The sequence below is a fragment of the Cricetulus griseus genome, chromosome 8 (genome assembly GCF_003668045.3).
Source record: "Cricetulus griseus strain 17A/GY chromosome 8, alternate assembly CriGri-PICRH-1.0, whole genome shotgun sequence".
In the NCBI taxonomy this organism is placed as follows: Eukaryota; Metazoa; Chordata; class Mammalia; order Rodentia; family Cricetidae; genus Cricetulus; species Cricetulus griseus.
This window is the reverse complement of record NC_048601.1, coordinates 95,570,687-95,586,290: the sequence shown is the minus strand read 5'-3', so window position 1 is coordinate 95,586,290 and position 15,604 is coordinate 95,570,687.

Sequence of the window (15,604 nt, the reverse complement as noted above, 5' to 3'; positions counted from 1 at the left end):
TGTGGAGCCAAAGATCTTTCTGTGTGTTGTTCTTTGCCTATCTAGAATCTAGTATTGATCAAAGCCTTCTACAGTTTATTATTTGGACATTGCCTTGAGGTTACTTAATTGCAAATTTCTAAATGTATGTAATCCATTGAATGATTTGCATATTTTTTCAGTATACAACTTGGTGTCATTTTCTTAGGATCCTTAATCTTGTCCTTTAATGAAAATGTTTATGGGTTCTTTTCTTCTGTGAGTTCTACTTTTGCATGTCTGGTTTAAATATTTCCCCCCAAAGTTGTTCTGATAAATATTTCTGCCAAAAGCTGCCTGAGCCCCACCACCACGTGTGAGCTTTACGCCAGCCGCCTGCCCAAGTTAGGCCCAAATGAATACACAGAAACTTGTATTAGGTTCAAAGCTGCTTGGCCAATGACTAGGATTCTCATCTGTTAGCTTAGTCTTAATTATCATAAATCTATATATGTTATAAGACTTATCTTATCGGATGCCTTAATGGTGTCCCTCCTTGTTGGTGGATCACATTGTGCTGCAGCAGAGGGGAAAGAGGGCACTTCTTGTTTCCTTTCACTTAAATGAGAGTCTCCTTTTTTATGTCACTTCCTGCCTGGATCATCACTTCTCTACTACATTTCCCAGAATCCTCTTTGACTTCCAGTCCCATCTAACTTGCTGTCTCATTGGCCAAACAGTATTTTATTTAACTATCAATAAGATAAACATACACAGTACATTCCCCAACATCTCCTCTTTTCTGTCTAAATAAAAGAAGGATAACTTATCTTTTATAATAACTGAAGAAAACTATAACCATAACTATCTGTCTTCAACTCTATCAAAGACCACAGAAGGATAATATATAACCTCTAGAATTGACAGAGACATCTCACTACCTGGACAGTCACCCACAGTTCCTCTGTAACGTTGGGGCTTCCATCTTCAGCCCATAGGCCACAGTGTGTCTGCAAACTTCTCCATTTCAACAGGAACCCTTCAGGACTGTCTTGTTTTGTAAGTTTAGCAGTCACTTTCTTGTGGGTCCCACAACCCACTTTAAATCTGTTAGAAGTTGAGATGCTAAGTTCCAAAATGGCCCTTCGTGCTAAAGCTCAGCACAATGACAGGGTGGTCAGCTCCTGCTGGCCCCTCCCTGCTGCAGCTTTGTTCAAATGCCTCAACCATTGAGTCGTAGCAGGTCTACCTCTAACTCTATTCATCTGTCTGTCAACACACTGACTCTCGTTATATAGCACCCAGGCAATGTCTCAATTAAGGATACTGATTTAAACTCTTGAAGTTTGGGGCTCCATGTATCATTTTGAAATCCTTTTGTCTGGGCTGCAGAGATGGCTAGGTGGCTAAGAGCACTTGTTGCTCTTGCAGAGAACCCAGGTTCAGTTCCCAGCACCCATGCTATGGCTCATAACCCCCTGTAACTTCACTCTCAGGGGATCATAACACCCTATTCTGACCTCCTGAAGCATCAGGTATGCATGTGGTGAACATATACACATGTAGGCAAAACATACAAAAATAATTACAAATTTGAAAAAATAATAAATTGTTTGTCTGATATAGTCTATACATAGTTCAATGTAAACTTTAGAATGAGTTTGTCAGTTTCTAGAGAACTAAATATCAACCAGGCTTGTGTTGACTCTGTAGATCACTTTTTTGGGGTTGATGTGTTGGTGATGTTGAGTGCATATACAGGTAGGCTCTTCTTAAATTGCTCTTTTTTTTTAAATTGCTCTGTAGCTATAAATGCCTCAGATTTGCAAAGGACCTCACTTGGGTTAATATTTTCGATGGCACACTGACATTTTTAAACTATCCTTCTAATTCTTCACCGTTAGTGTATAATTATTCATGTTCATACATTGATCTTTTATCCCACAACTTTGATGACCAGACTCATTGGTTTCCATACCTTTTCTGTGGAGGTCTTCATGTCTTTTGCAAATGAAGCCAATTTCACTCAAACCTTTCTAATCTGTGGAATATCCATTTCCTTTTTCTGTCTTAGTGCACTGGTCAGGACAGTCAGAGGAATTAGGAACTCACCTGGGCATGAAGTGGCTTCTCACTTCAGAAAAATATGCTCATTCTAAAACCGTTTTATGAGCTTTCTCTAGGTGAATTGTAGTGCATGAGGGAGTTCCTGAGATGTGAAATGGCCAATATTCCTGCTTTTCCCTGTCCCAAGTGAAGCCCAAATTTTTAAAAATAAGTAAAGTGTTTTTTTTATAAAGATTTATTTTTATTATTTTATGTGTATGAATGTTTGGCCTCCATGTGTGTTTGTGCACCACACATGTGCCTGGTACTTAACAGAAGCCAGAAGAGTGTGTGTGGTCCTCTGGAACTGGAGTCACAGACAGTTGTTACTTGTCATGTGGGTGCTGGGAACTGAACATGGTTCCTCTTATCTGCTTAGACACCTTTCCAGCCCCTAGCCCACAATGTTGACGTGTGCTTAGTTAGGCTTTGTTCTGGTTCTACCTTCACTTGCATACAAATGCATATTCAGCCAGAGACTCCATACTGCATGCTAGAGATGTTACCACCTGGCTTCACAATCTAGCCTCACTGGCCTCATGCAATTTGGACTCTGATCTCCAATTTTCATGCTTCCCACTATCTTACGCTGTAGCTAGGAAGCATGCTTCACACAGAGAGGTAGGGACTTAGAAACAGAGTGGTTTGTTTTCATTTCTCAGGGTTTGCTGTGTGACATTGTCTACTATCAAGTCTGAACACTGTCATTACACGTGTGTCTCTAATGACCAGACTGAGGCTGAGACAAGAGAGTGTATCTAGTCCTGTTGTTCCATTGTGGCAAAAATCAAAACATACTCCTGGCCTACTTGAAACTGAACTTGATCTTATAGCAACTATATGCTCAAAAGGAATGTGCATGAGATAGAAAATCCTACAAGTTAATTTCTCTAAAAGGAAGAAAGGTCAGAACTGGCAAACTTTGAGTGGTACAAGATGGCCGAGGCTACTACTCAGAAGTACGTGGTTCTCAGATATGCTTTAGATGGGCCTAGAAAAATAGCAGTGCTCAGGCTACCTCAGAGGAAGCTCAGAATGAGCACATCCAATACTGCACCCCGCATGCATTCTGCCCTTAGAACGACTCAGCCAGCTCCTGTAAATTGGTTCTGGCCTGTCCAGCAGGAAGTGGCTCTGAGAAGCCTACTAAAATTGTAGCATATACAAACTAATTTAGGCAGCTTGGCATAGGAAAGCATAGGCTCTGATGTCTTCAGACAGGCTGGAATTATTCCCAGTCTCTGAGAAGCTGTGGGGTTTGACCTCAATCTGCAGGACAATAGCCACTGGGAAGCCCCAGTAAATACATGCTGATTGTGTTTGGGATTGTGGGCAGGTGTTTAGACCTGCCCATTAAGCCTCTTGGTAGTGAACTTGTAAATGGCAATGGACTTGTTGTATGAATTTGAACAGGGCATTTAGTATCTCTGCCTCCTTATTGTTTTCGAATTGTGTGAGATATAAACTGATTTTTATCTTCCAAGGTTTGGTGATGCTCAAATAATAAACCGTGCAAAAACGTTTAGAGATTCATAAAAGAGAGGACCACACATCTACTAAGCAAACTATATATTTTAAATAAGATAATTTATCAAAATTATAAGTCCAAAGTGGTTTAGGTATACTGACATGTTTAGAAATTAGCTAATTTGAACCAGCTAATAAAGAGAACCTGGGTCTTTAAAGGAATCAAGAAATTTTGTTTCTAAGATAAAAGTGATAATGAGCAGGTAGAAAACAATGTACAATAAAAAGGTACCAGTCACCTTTCTAGTTAGCCACGTTTTAAACCTGGGCCACCAATGATTTCCGTTGGTAAAGTGCTTGCCATGTAAGCCAGAGGGCCTGAGTGCCATCCCCAGAGCCTAATAAGTCACAGGCATGGTAGCTCGTGTCTGTAATCCTAGTGCTGGTGGGGTGAAGACAGGAGAACCCCAGTTAGCCTGGCCTTATCTGGAGACCCAAGTCCCAGTGAGAGACCTTGTCTCATAAAAAAAAGATGGAGAATTTCTAAGGAATGACATCTGGGTTTGATCTCTGGCCTCCACATAGGCATGTACGCAAGCGCACATCTGAAGTACACACACACACACACACACACACACACACACACACACACACACACACACACACACACAGAATCATTCTTTTCATAGACCTGAGTCCCCTTGGGTGTCTTTTCTCCTTCACTCCCATGAAGAACAACCTTGGTCAGTAATAACTACAATCAAACCCTTGCTTGATTTCAGGTGCTGTGGCTCCAAAGCCTCCACTCCTGATCCATGCTATACTATCCCTACCATGTCTCCAGATTAATGAAGATTAACAAAAGCCATGACCTATATTTCATGTTCCTACCATGTTGATATTGGGCCAAAGCATAAACAAACTTTCATCTGGACCAAGACCTTCCAGAGGCATTTTACATCTGTGCCGTTTTGCCAAGTAAAGAAAAAGAATGGCCTCTGCAGTATTATTTTAGAAAATGTATCATATTGCCTTGTTCAGTTGACACTACTTTAGTTCCCTGTGGACCCATATCAACAAACTCTGTTCTGAAGCTCCAAAGGCCTCTGGGCAATATGACCCCCATTTCCCTGAAAGATAACCTTTTAGTACAATATTTCTAATTGAGAATCTCAAAACTCTCTCCAGGCTTAAGTTTCCAGGCACCATTTCTGATAATATTACCTACCTTAGGCTGGCCCCACCTTGTGAAATATTTCTTCCTTTTATTTTTTGGAACAATCTGAGGGTTCTTTCTTTAAGATATATTATTTCTGTGGGTATGGATGTCTGCCTGCATGTATGTATGTGCACCTCAAGTTGGGCATGCCTGGTGCCCATGAAGGCAGAAGAAGGTATGAGAGCCCGTGGGACTAGAATTACAGGTTATAAACCTCCAAGCGGGTTCTGAGACTTGAACCTAGGTTCTCTGGAAAAGCACTTAACATTTGAGTCATCTTCCCAGCCTTCCCAGTTCATTCTGGAACTTCGTTTGAAGGGCAGCAGTGAAGAAACCTGAGCCAAGTGACAACATGACAACATCCAAAGCCTGTGTATCAGGCTGCCAAGGGTCACTGCATGTCAAGTCAAGGTTGCTATGGCTTTCCTGCCCAGTGCTGGCAGGGATGTAGACCCCACAGGGGTGAAGGTGGCTTTGGGAAAGTGTGTTTATACAACATGGTCTTTGTCTGTTTCCCTCAACAGTTTCAATAGATGCGAAATGTGCTGTTTAGTCAGGTCGAGGTGGGTATAGGGCAACCAAGAGTTGTGATGTGGAATAAAAAAATGCTAGCAGTTTTGAAACGCTCACTGTCTGGAAATTACAGGGAAGCATCAAGTAACAAAAAGGAAGGGTTGGAAGCCAGCAAGGCATTAGCCTTGGTGTTCTAGGACATGGAAATAAATTGTCAGTCCAGGCTTTTGGAGCGTGGAAAGGCTACTGGAGGCTATGAATTGGCGCTCTGTTCCTCCACCAGCCATATACGTCTCCTGCCCTAGGGCACCTTGGGCTTGCCAGAACACAGCACCCTGTTCCAACATCCCCTCTGGGCTCGCACTGCTTTCCTGCAGTCCTTGGCTGACACAGTCTTTGGGTTCCTTTGCTTCTCTCCCTCCTGTCCCCAACTCCCTTCTCTCCTGTGCCCTAGTACACAGCCTTTCCGTAAGTAGATGCCAGGAAGTATTCCATGCTTCCCATTGCTTTGTTCAACTCATGGCCAGGTAGACTTCATGTCCAAGTGCCGGGGCACTGCTTACAGGTGACATGTGAGGCTGCGGAGCCGTCCACTAAGGCTGATGGCAACTGACTTTGCCATAGCACACTCTGTGCTTCAGTGATGTTTCCTCAGTTATCCAACGGCATTCACCATGGAGGCTCCATGTGTATGTACTCAGGGTCAGCGGCTCCTTGGGAAAAGTGTCATGGTGTGTGTAACCTTGTTCCCCACAAGCCAGCATTGCCGTCACACACTCTGACAGTCCTTCCACGGGCATGCAAGCATGTGTGCACAACACACACACACACACACACACACACACACACACACACACACACACACTTTACAGATGAAGTTTGGGACAGAATTCACTGAATAGCAATTATTCAGTAAGTCTGTGGTTACTCCAGGATCAGAAACTGCCCTAATTCTTAGTTCAGAGTGATCTCTCCTTATCTATGTCTGCTTTTTCTCTCTGACGTATTTATTGAAGGAAACAATGTAGCAATTAAAAGCTCCAGAATTTTGTACCATAAAACACCTTCAACAATATGACTGTCCTAGACAAGTTCACCAAAGCCCTTCACAGATTCCTCCACCAGAAGTTCTCCCAAACTGAAGGCTAGTGCAGGAGGGGGGGAGGCGCTTGCCCACACTCAGTGTGAACCCTGACCTCCTCAGTAGCTGTGAAAGCTCCTTGTGCACACACAGGTTGTGTCATTAGGTATATTCTGTGTGGGACTTAGCCTGTTTTTGTTGTAACCAAATGAATGTGGTGAAAACCATGGTGCCCTCTGACTATGTAATTGTTTACTGGCTTAAGGAAAGGGGCCAGGTGGCGGCATGCAGAGTCCTGGTGCCATCACAGTGAACTTGTCATTCTTTCTTTCATGGACACTTTTGTTCATTGTTTAATCATGTTGTTCTTCTATATAAGCTTTTTAGAGCAAAGAGCTTCCATTTCATCTATAGCTTCTGTGATACTGTGATACCCAACCTCTTAGTCAGCAGTCAGAGAAACTCGGGATGCTGAGGAGGAAGCATCAGAAGTTGGGGATTGGTGGAAAATCAGAGAAGAGAGAATTTATTCTGGAGTCAAATATAAGTGATCATAGCCTGGGAACACAGATTAAGCTTGTCCCAAATTCCATGTTGCAACATGGTAACAGTTTGAAGAAGTTTTTATAGTAACAGAACAAAGAAAGTCCTAGGTAGAGGCACTCTTCGAATACATTGATAACACTGGGCAGGCAGTGACAGGTAAGTGGGTAAATCTCTGCTATGAGCCTCATGTATCATCTGACAACACTCTCACCCCTTTGGTTGGTATAAGTTAGGGGTCTGTTAATATGTTCTAAGAGTTCTTTACCTATCAATCACAAAGATAGTAGGTGGTTACAGAGGTGAGCAACAACCTTTGTTAAGGGACAAAAGATGGCCACTGTGAATTGTTTGTGGGCTCAAGATCACATTGTTCCAGCCTCTCCTTAGTCATTGAAAATATAATCAACAAGCTAGACTGTGGTCTTCTGAGAAAAGCTGGTTGAGTTGGATGGGCTGAGATTGCTGTGGTAGGAGGCATTTCTGCGAGCCACCATGCACAAAGATGGGCCCACTCATGGGAGCCCAGATGGCCCAAGTCAAATCACTTCATTTCAGTGCCGCTTTGAAAGAAGCTCCTTAAAAGTAGTTTGCAGAAAGGTTTCAACCTTGGTCAAGCTTGGTGTCGTAATTCTCAAGCTGGCACAGATTACTTAGGAAAGGAAGGTACTTTTCAACCCACTGAAGTCTTTTCTACCATCTGGGAAGGTTCCTGAGTCTTTGTGTCATTGGTGCAGCTGGCTCCATCCTGATTAGCAGAGCAGTATAGGTAAGAAGTAGAGACTTCTTGCATAGACTTCCTTGTTTCCCAGAGTGCCCCAGGTCTGCAGTCACTAAAGGGAACACAGGAGCCACCAGGACAGCTCAGGTGACTTCCTTCTACCAAATCACTCATTTCTAGACTCCTTTGGTGAGACTCAGGCTGGTTGATGTTTATCCCACCAGGTGAGAATAAAACCACTACCACAATTTTGAGCCAAATTTGAAGCAAGTATTAATTAAATACTAGTCAGGATGATGGACTCTGGCCAGGTCCATTCTTGAGTTCCCAGAAAATAGCCAAGAACTACATTGGCTAGGTGCTTGTAAAGGCAAACGCACAAGTCTAAGTACTTGCTACCTTCGTCCAATCAGGGACAAGCATACAACCTGACATACTTTCAAACTAAGTACTTCCCCCTATGTGTGTGCGTATCTGGTGCAGTTGGGCCAACCAAACTTGTTTAGGGAAGTGAGAACGTGGGGCTTGTTATTGTATATGAACAACAGCCTCTGGCACTTCAGAACCTATCTGTCCTTGGGCATAGGGGTTTACAGGTTTGAGGCATTATTGTTTTATAGATCTCTTAGGCGCAGTAATTAAAACTTAAAACATAGCTTTGGCTCTTACAGTTTGTAAAAATCATCCCAAAGTCACCCCAGGCCCACAGCCTTCGTATAGATCTGTCCTTGAGAGCTGACTCCTTCTGGAGAACTGGAGACAGGTTCCCAGTGCTGTCTGCAGAAAAGTAACTTGGTGATTCTCATATTGTTTAATACACAATGAAAGGAAAGGAATATGACAACTTGCTCTTTTACCCTAAACACAAGTCCCAATACACTTCCTTGGGACTACACTGCTTGATCCTGCAGACCCTGAACAGCTGCTGGATAGACTGGTATGTGCTGACCCCAGCCAGGCCTGTCATCAACAAGGGCCCTCAGCACCATGCTGGGGAAATGCCCATAGGCCTCCCTCCATCTGCTTCCCCTTGGTGCCGTTGATTTGTTGTCTGATTTAAATATAGAGTTCACTATGCAGGTGTGTAAGCGTAGCATAGATAAAAGGGCATCCTCCTTCATGAACTGGGACTTTGACTGGGAGCAGATATAATTCACAAAGACTGAAGAGGCATTCTGAAACTGCAGGATGCTTTGTCCCAGGGCATGATAGAGCTAGTCAGAGAGGAGCTTGGAAGGGGCAGGGGAATGGATGGAAGGAAGACAGGATGCCATGGGGACCTGAACCTTGGAAGCTAGTCCCCAAATACCTCTGGAGCTGTTCACAACCACTCTCTAATTACTCGAATCCCCTGGAGACTCTCCAGCACAGATAGGATTTCCTCAGTGAATGCTATCCTAGGTTAGTGCTTCCCCCCTTCCTAGTTCCCTTGGGTGGGGCATGGTGGGAGAGCATGGAAGGGCGGTACATCACAGGCTGCCTGACAGCAAGCTAGCTCTACTCTCTGGCCAGGAGGGCTGACAGTGTGGAGTGACAAGGCGGTAGCATCTGGGGTCCGTATGCCCCCAAGGTGTTCACAGGAATGGCCACAATGTCCCTCCTGGCAGCGCCCCATCAGAAGGTAGATGCCACTGTGTCCTGGGGACATCCTGTCATGCTGGTAAGGCAGCCTATGTGTGTGCCTGTGTGTGAATGTGGAGGAGAAAAAGCAGACAGAGACCATGTCACATTTGTACTTTAGGAATGAGAATTACCGATATTTGCGCTTTTTTTTTTCTTCCAAGTTCTGACCTCACTCACCTTCTCTTTCAAGGGTGAACCTGACCCAGGGAGCTGAGGAAGGAGGGAAGAGTGGGTGGAGAAGCAGGTCTCTCTCAGTCCACCTGGCGAGGAGAGCAGCAGAAATGGGAGAAGGACCAGAACTAGCTCTAACCTGACTGGGAGGGTGGGCAACCTGGAAGAGTATGAGCTTCCCACAGTGGATGGGGAACTGGGGTCAAGGAATTACTAAGACCCTAGCAGTGAGTCTGGGGAATAAATGAATTCCGGAAATGCAGCTCCTGGGAACCCAAATTACTATGGAGATTGCATTGCTCACCAAGACATGAAAACAAAGAGTCAGCAAAAGGTGTAGAAGTCTGATGCATGGAAACGGGCAATAAGCACAGGGGAGCAGCCCAGGGAGATGGATTGCTCCATTCATTAAGCAGGATAGCTTGGTGTGAGAAAGGAAGCCAGCATTCTGTGGGTAGGGCTCCAGTGTACACGCCTGAGTGTGCCTTTCCTTCACCCTTTCAGAGAGGATCTCAGAAGAAGAGAAAGCCCATGGGGGTGAGGTACAAGCAGCCTCCGGACTTGGAAACAAGGCATGCAGTGCTCTGGTGTGAGGCTCAATGTCTGAGTGGAGTGACTGTTTGGATGAATGTGTACATGCATGATAGAGCAAGTGTGTGTGCCTATGAGGGGTGAGCTGGAGGAAAACCAGGAGCATGCTATGGAAGAGCATAGCTAGATGGGAGAACGGATATACAAGTGGCAATCAGGATCACCCTGGGCTCTGCTGCCCCTTAGAACCAGCGAGCAACACTATGCTTGACTTTGAGGAGGTGGCACACAGCTCCCAGCTGGGGTGAACCTCAAGAGGAAGCCTCCGGGTGTGCTAAGGAAAACATGGTTGGATGGCATTGGGTACAGATGGTGCAGTACACTAGGAGAAAGTCGTATCTTTAGGGATGCAGAGTGGCTGATGGCTGGAAAGCCAGGGCCACTGTGTCAGCCGGTAGTGTAGCTACAGCCAGGAGAGACTGTAAAGCTCTGGGTGGCCCACCCTGGGACAGCCCTGCACCAGTGACTCCTTCCTGTTTCCCTCTACACCTTTCAGCCTCTGTCATCTGCTTAGTTCTCAGCATGCTGCTGCCCCTAAATACTGGGGTAACCCCAGTATGTCTGGCATGGCCATCCAAAGCGACCCACCCTTTTAGGACAGAGGGAACATTTAAATATGGAAAAAGAAATTCTTTGATTTTTTTTCTCAAGATGCTGTAGTCACTTAAGCATTGGTATGGGGATGTGTGCTGGAGAGGAAGTTTCTCCTTTACAGCAGATCTTACTGCTTAGAGAACATGGGAGACTCCCAAGGATAGCTTCACTGAGCCTGTCTCTCCCCCTGCTGAGTGCTCAGTGAGGTCAATGCCCCTGTTGCTTGAAGCAGGGTTTTCAGCAGGGCACAGAAGCCCCTTTGTCCCATGTGCTTCCTCAGGCACTGCCCCCATGGGTGCAGCATGGGGCCCCAGATCTAGCTAATAAGCTTAAAGCACACTGAAGGGAGGGGTGGAGGGAAGACAGCAAGTTCTCTGAGCTTTGGAATGACAGTGCCTGGGTCTTGTTTAAGGATTTCCCTCCCTTCCTTTGGAGTTGCTGTCCTTGTCACCAAAACCAAATACCAGACGCAACTTGAGAGAAGAAAGCTTTACGTTGGCTCATTGTTTCATGGAGAAGGCTGGTCAGCTTGTGTAGGTAGTTGTGAGAACCCCACATCTTCCAGCTAGGACCCACATCCAAAAGCTCCCACAGCCACCAAGGTAGCACCACCATAGCTGGACCCATGGGGGCACTTCACATTCAAGCCATGGCAGCCCTAGTTGATGAAAGTATATATAAATTCTATCTCTCTTCTGCACTATTCCACTATTGGTGTTTCCTGACACAACGTGTGGGGATTTAAAACCACAGGGAATGTTCAGTGCCCCACCCCAGTCTCATTGTGGGAGGATGCACGAGTCCCCAAAGGATGGAGAAAGAAAGGTAAAGTGTTTGAAGACAAATGCAAAGAAGACAAGCCTGGTGCCTGTAGGCACCGTGGTACATGGTGTTCATACCAGAATCCAGTGGAGGAGGGGCTGAGGCAGGGGTATTAGGAGTCTGAGTGAAGCCTGGGCCAAGAAATGGAGCCCTTGTCTCTAAATGCATGAACCAGGAAGAAAGAGGAGATTAAACGGTGGAGAAGGTGTTCTGGAAGCTGTCCACTGTAGTCAATAACGGGATGGGTGGGTGTTGGGCTGGAGGAGAAGCCCACCCTAGCCTGTACAAAGACAGCTCACAGCTTCTTGTCAAAGGTTACATGGCTCTTGCCTGCCTCTTCCCATAGGGGTTCATCAACTTAAAAATAGCTATATTTATTTTTGAGTGACTTTTGGTGTTGTGTTATTTTTATACAATCTCTTTATTTCCCACTTTTAGTTTCTTGAATTAAATGCTTTTCATTCTTAGAAGACAATAAGCCTCGAGTCAAAGGTGTGAAAAATGCCTCCGTGAGCTTTTAATAATTCCAGCAAGATATAATAGGCTTGGAGTCTAAATATTCGGTGTTTTGGTTGTGTCTTCTAAAGGGAACTGTCGCTTTCAGCAACAGGGTCCTTTAGAGCCCTTTTCCTGGTGGAACCTCTGTGATTACCTGGAGCTGCAGACCCTGCTCACACCTGGCTTTCCTCAGCGTTTCTAAACCTTGGGCAAGTTGAATGTCCAAGGGACTGTAACTGCTCATGAGAAATCATTCTGGGAGCAGCAAGCTGACTCTAGAACTGAAGCTCCAAAATATGTGGGTTTGTGTCTGTTTGTCTATATGTATGCCTGTGTAGGTGTGTATATACACCTGTGTGTGTGATTCTGTGTTATGTGTATGTATGTATGCTTATATGCATGTGTGTGTTTGTATATGCTTGTGTGTATATGCTTGTTTGTATATGCATGTGGAAGCTAGATATTCCCGAGGAGCTACCCACCTTGTTTTTGAGATATGTCCTCTCAAGTCAGCCAGGGCATCTAGCCAGCATACTGCAGGATTTTACCCCCCCCTTTTACCTCCACCTCAGTCTAGGATTCCAAGCACACACTCTTTGATATGGGTTCCGGGGATAAAACTCAGGTCCTCTGTGCTCCATTTACAGACTGTGCCAATTCTGCAGCCCCCCCATGCTTTGTTTTTACCTCTGCACCTCTACAGCACTTAGTGTTTCTCCTCTTTCTTTCTCCTCCCTCCCTCCTTGCTTTCCTGCTTCAGCTGCTTCCTTGTGTCCCCCAGACCCTCTGTGCTCCACTCCCAGGCTCCCCTGCCATTCTGCCTTCCTTAACTCTCTCGTTCACAAACCTACCCAGTGTGAGACACCTCTGCTGTGCTTCCCAGCCTCAACTGCTCAGCTGCATCTGCCTTAGCTAAGGGTTGCAGTGAAAAGTCTCGTACCCGTGCTGCCATCATCAGAGCACTCCACGGGGCTCTCTCAAGGTGCTAGTTCCTCAACTTCCACCATCTGCTAAAGTCTGCATTCTGCCAGTGGTCTGCCTTGCACGCTTCTATCAGCACATCTGATTTTTACAGAATGGTGGCTCTATGACTTTCATCTGTGAATATAAGATTCTTTGACAGTATTCACTTCTCCTATTCCCTACTCCTCTCACCCACGGGTCCTCTTCCAGTCCCCTCTGCTCCCATTATGCCCTTTTTAAAATGAAATTCAAAGATTTAATAAAATGCATATTAATTGGGTATGGATTAATTTTTTAGCATGATGGTCTCAGTTCCATCTATTTTCTGGTAAACAGCATTAATTTGTTTATTGACTACTACTCCGGTTTATATATACATTTTCTTTATTCTACCATCTGTTGATCTTGGCTCATGGCTTTGCTGTTAGGGATAGGGTCTCTCAGGTGCGCAGGAATCCCCATAGTAAGCTGCCTCTCATCCTTTCAGGTGTGTGTACACCCAAGAGGTCACAGCTGGATCCAGGAGTACTTCTAGTTGTAAAGATCTGAGGTATCTCCATGCTGATTTCCATGGTAGTTGCTCCAGTTTACACTCCTGTCAGACATGCCTAAGGTCCCTTGCATCCGCTCCAGCAGGTTGTTGTTTCCTTAATGGCAGCCATTATCACTAAGGTCAGATAAAACCCCAATGTAGTTTTTTAAAAAAATGAGTGGATGCTGTGAACTCTAATTTAGACTGGGCCATTGACTCCAAGTTCATGTGTCACTGCAACTTGGTGCTTTCACACCCAAATACTGAAAGGAGAAAATTTACAAGGAGGGGCTAAGTGTCATGTGTATTTTTAGGAAGTTGATTCCCCTCTGAAGCTATACCATATGATATCAACTACTCAGGGCCAACATCAACTCTTTTGAGTAAGGCTACAGCTTTGGAGGCCACAGACTAGCAGGGTGTGTAATAGGTATTGGGTTTGAAGTTACTCTGGATATTTTCAAATAATTTCTGTGGCCATCATTTTATATGCATTTTATAATAATTTTAGCTCCATGCATTACATGCCTGGGGTAATATCTGTGTCCTGGCAAGAGATGTCTGGAGAGAGCATCCATCTGAGCAATAGCCTGGGTTGTTGAGGGAAATACAAGGGTAGTGATACAGCAGTGTCTGTGACAATTCTCAAAAACTAGACAGGAGGGCTTGCTCCCATCAGAGACCAAGATGCACTTTTGCTTGGTGTTCTGTTTCTTTCCATTATTGGGTTTCTCCTAAAATTCTAGTTTGATGAGAATTCTTATTGATTGAAAGGTGAATTCAAATAAGTCAAAAGTAACATTGGTGACCACTGTGGAATTGATTCACTTCCTGTGGTGTCTGTCCAAGATTACAACTGTTCTGGTTACAAAATGTTCTAGACAACACCGGCCCCCCATCCTGTGAAAATCCTGGGGCTTCTGATTTGCCCTGAGCAGAGCTCAGCACCCCTCAGGCAGTGTGTGATCTGTTGTTGGAGAGCTCTGTTTACTTCACTCACTTTCAATGGTCTTCTGGTTTTGTCAGAAGGTTCGGGATTCATTCTTCTTTACATTTATGCACAGCAGAAGGATCACCCTGAAGATAACGGAGGAACTGAAGGACTATTGATGGGTTTAGTGACACAGCAGTGGCTGAAATCCCTGTGGGTGCTGAAAGTGAGCCACTGCCTGGCCTCAAAATTCCCCTGTAGCCTTGATGAGGACAGACAGCTATTCATGGCAACTGCCTGGTAAATACCAAGCATGCATCCACTGACCATTTCCTGCTAGTAAAACTAAAGGGTGACTTCTCCCCCATGGTCATTAAAGAAAAAAATGAGGAAAGCTGATGCAGCAGGAAATGGGCATTTATTTGACAACCTCCAATAGAAAACCCCATACAGCTTTATTCGGGCTAGCCCACCAACATATAATGTGTATGGTGATACAACATGACTCAGGTCATTCCCAGCCACATGAAAGCCCCAGGTAAGGCATGGTAGTCTCTCTTATGTGTCTCCTCTCAAGATCCATGTGAGTCATCATTTCTTCTATGAAGTGAACACAAATGTCTCAGCAAGCATGACAATTTCCATTCCAGGATGCTGACACACTCACCTTTCACCCCACATGTGAGGGAGCCTGCAAGAGCCCTGAGATCTGTCTTCCCGGCAACATTACACGAGGGTGGGGATTATACCACATGTTACAGTCAACCCATGCCTACTGCATGTCCTGGCACCCAGAGGGCCCTGTAGTTTGCTGCCATACATGAGCCTGTGACCATGTCGTAGAGCACAGCTATCAGGCCAAGGTAGAGAAGACACCCAGATTGTGCCTAGGAATTACAAAGAAAGAGAAGCTCGCCCCTACAGAAAGAAGCAAGCGTCCATTGTTACTTTATTAGGGAGAAATGTTTTTCTTAGGATGATAAGAAAAATAAAGTATTCTGAGTCATTTTAAGAATCTCTCTTTGTAAAAGTATTTTTATTTTGATTTTATGTGTGTGTGAGTGTATGTGTGTGCCTGTTTGTCTGTATGTGCACCACATGCAGGCAGGTGCCAATGGAGGCCAGAGAAGGGCATCAAATCCCCTAGAACAGGAGTTACAGGCAGTTGTGAGGCAAACCCAGGTCTTCTGTGAGAGCAGCAAGTGCTCTCAACTGCTTAACCATCTCATTGGTCCTAATCATTGATTTTGAGACAGTCTCATGCAGCTCAG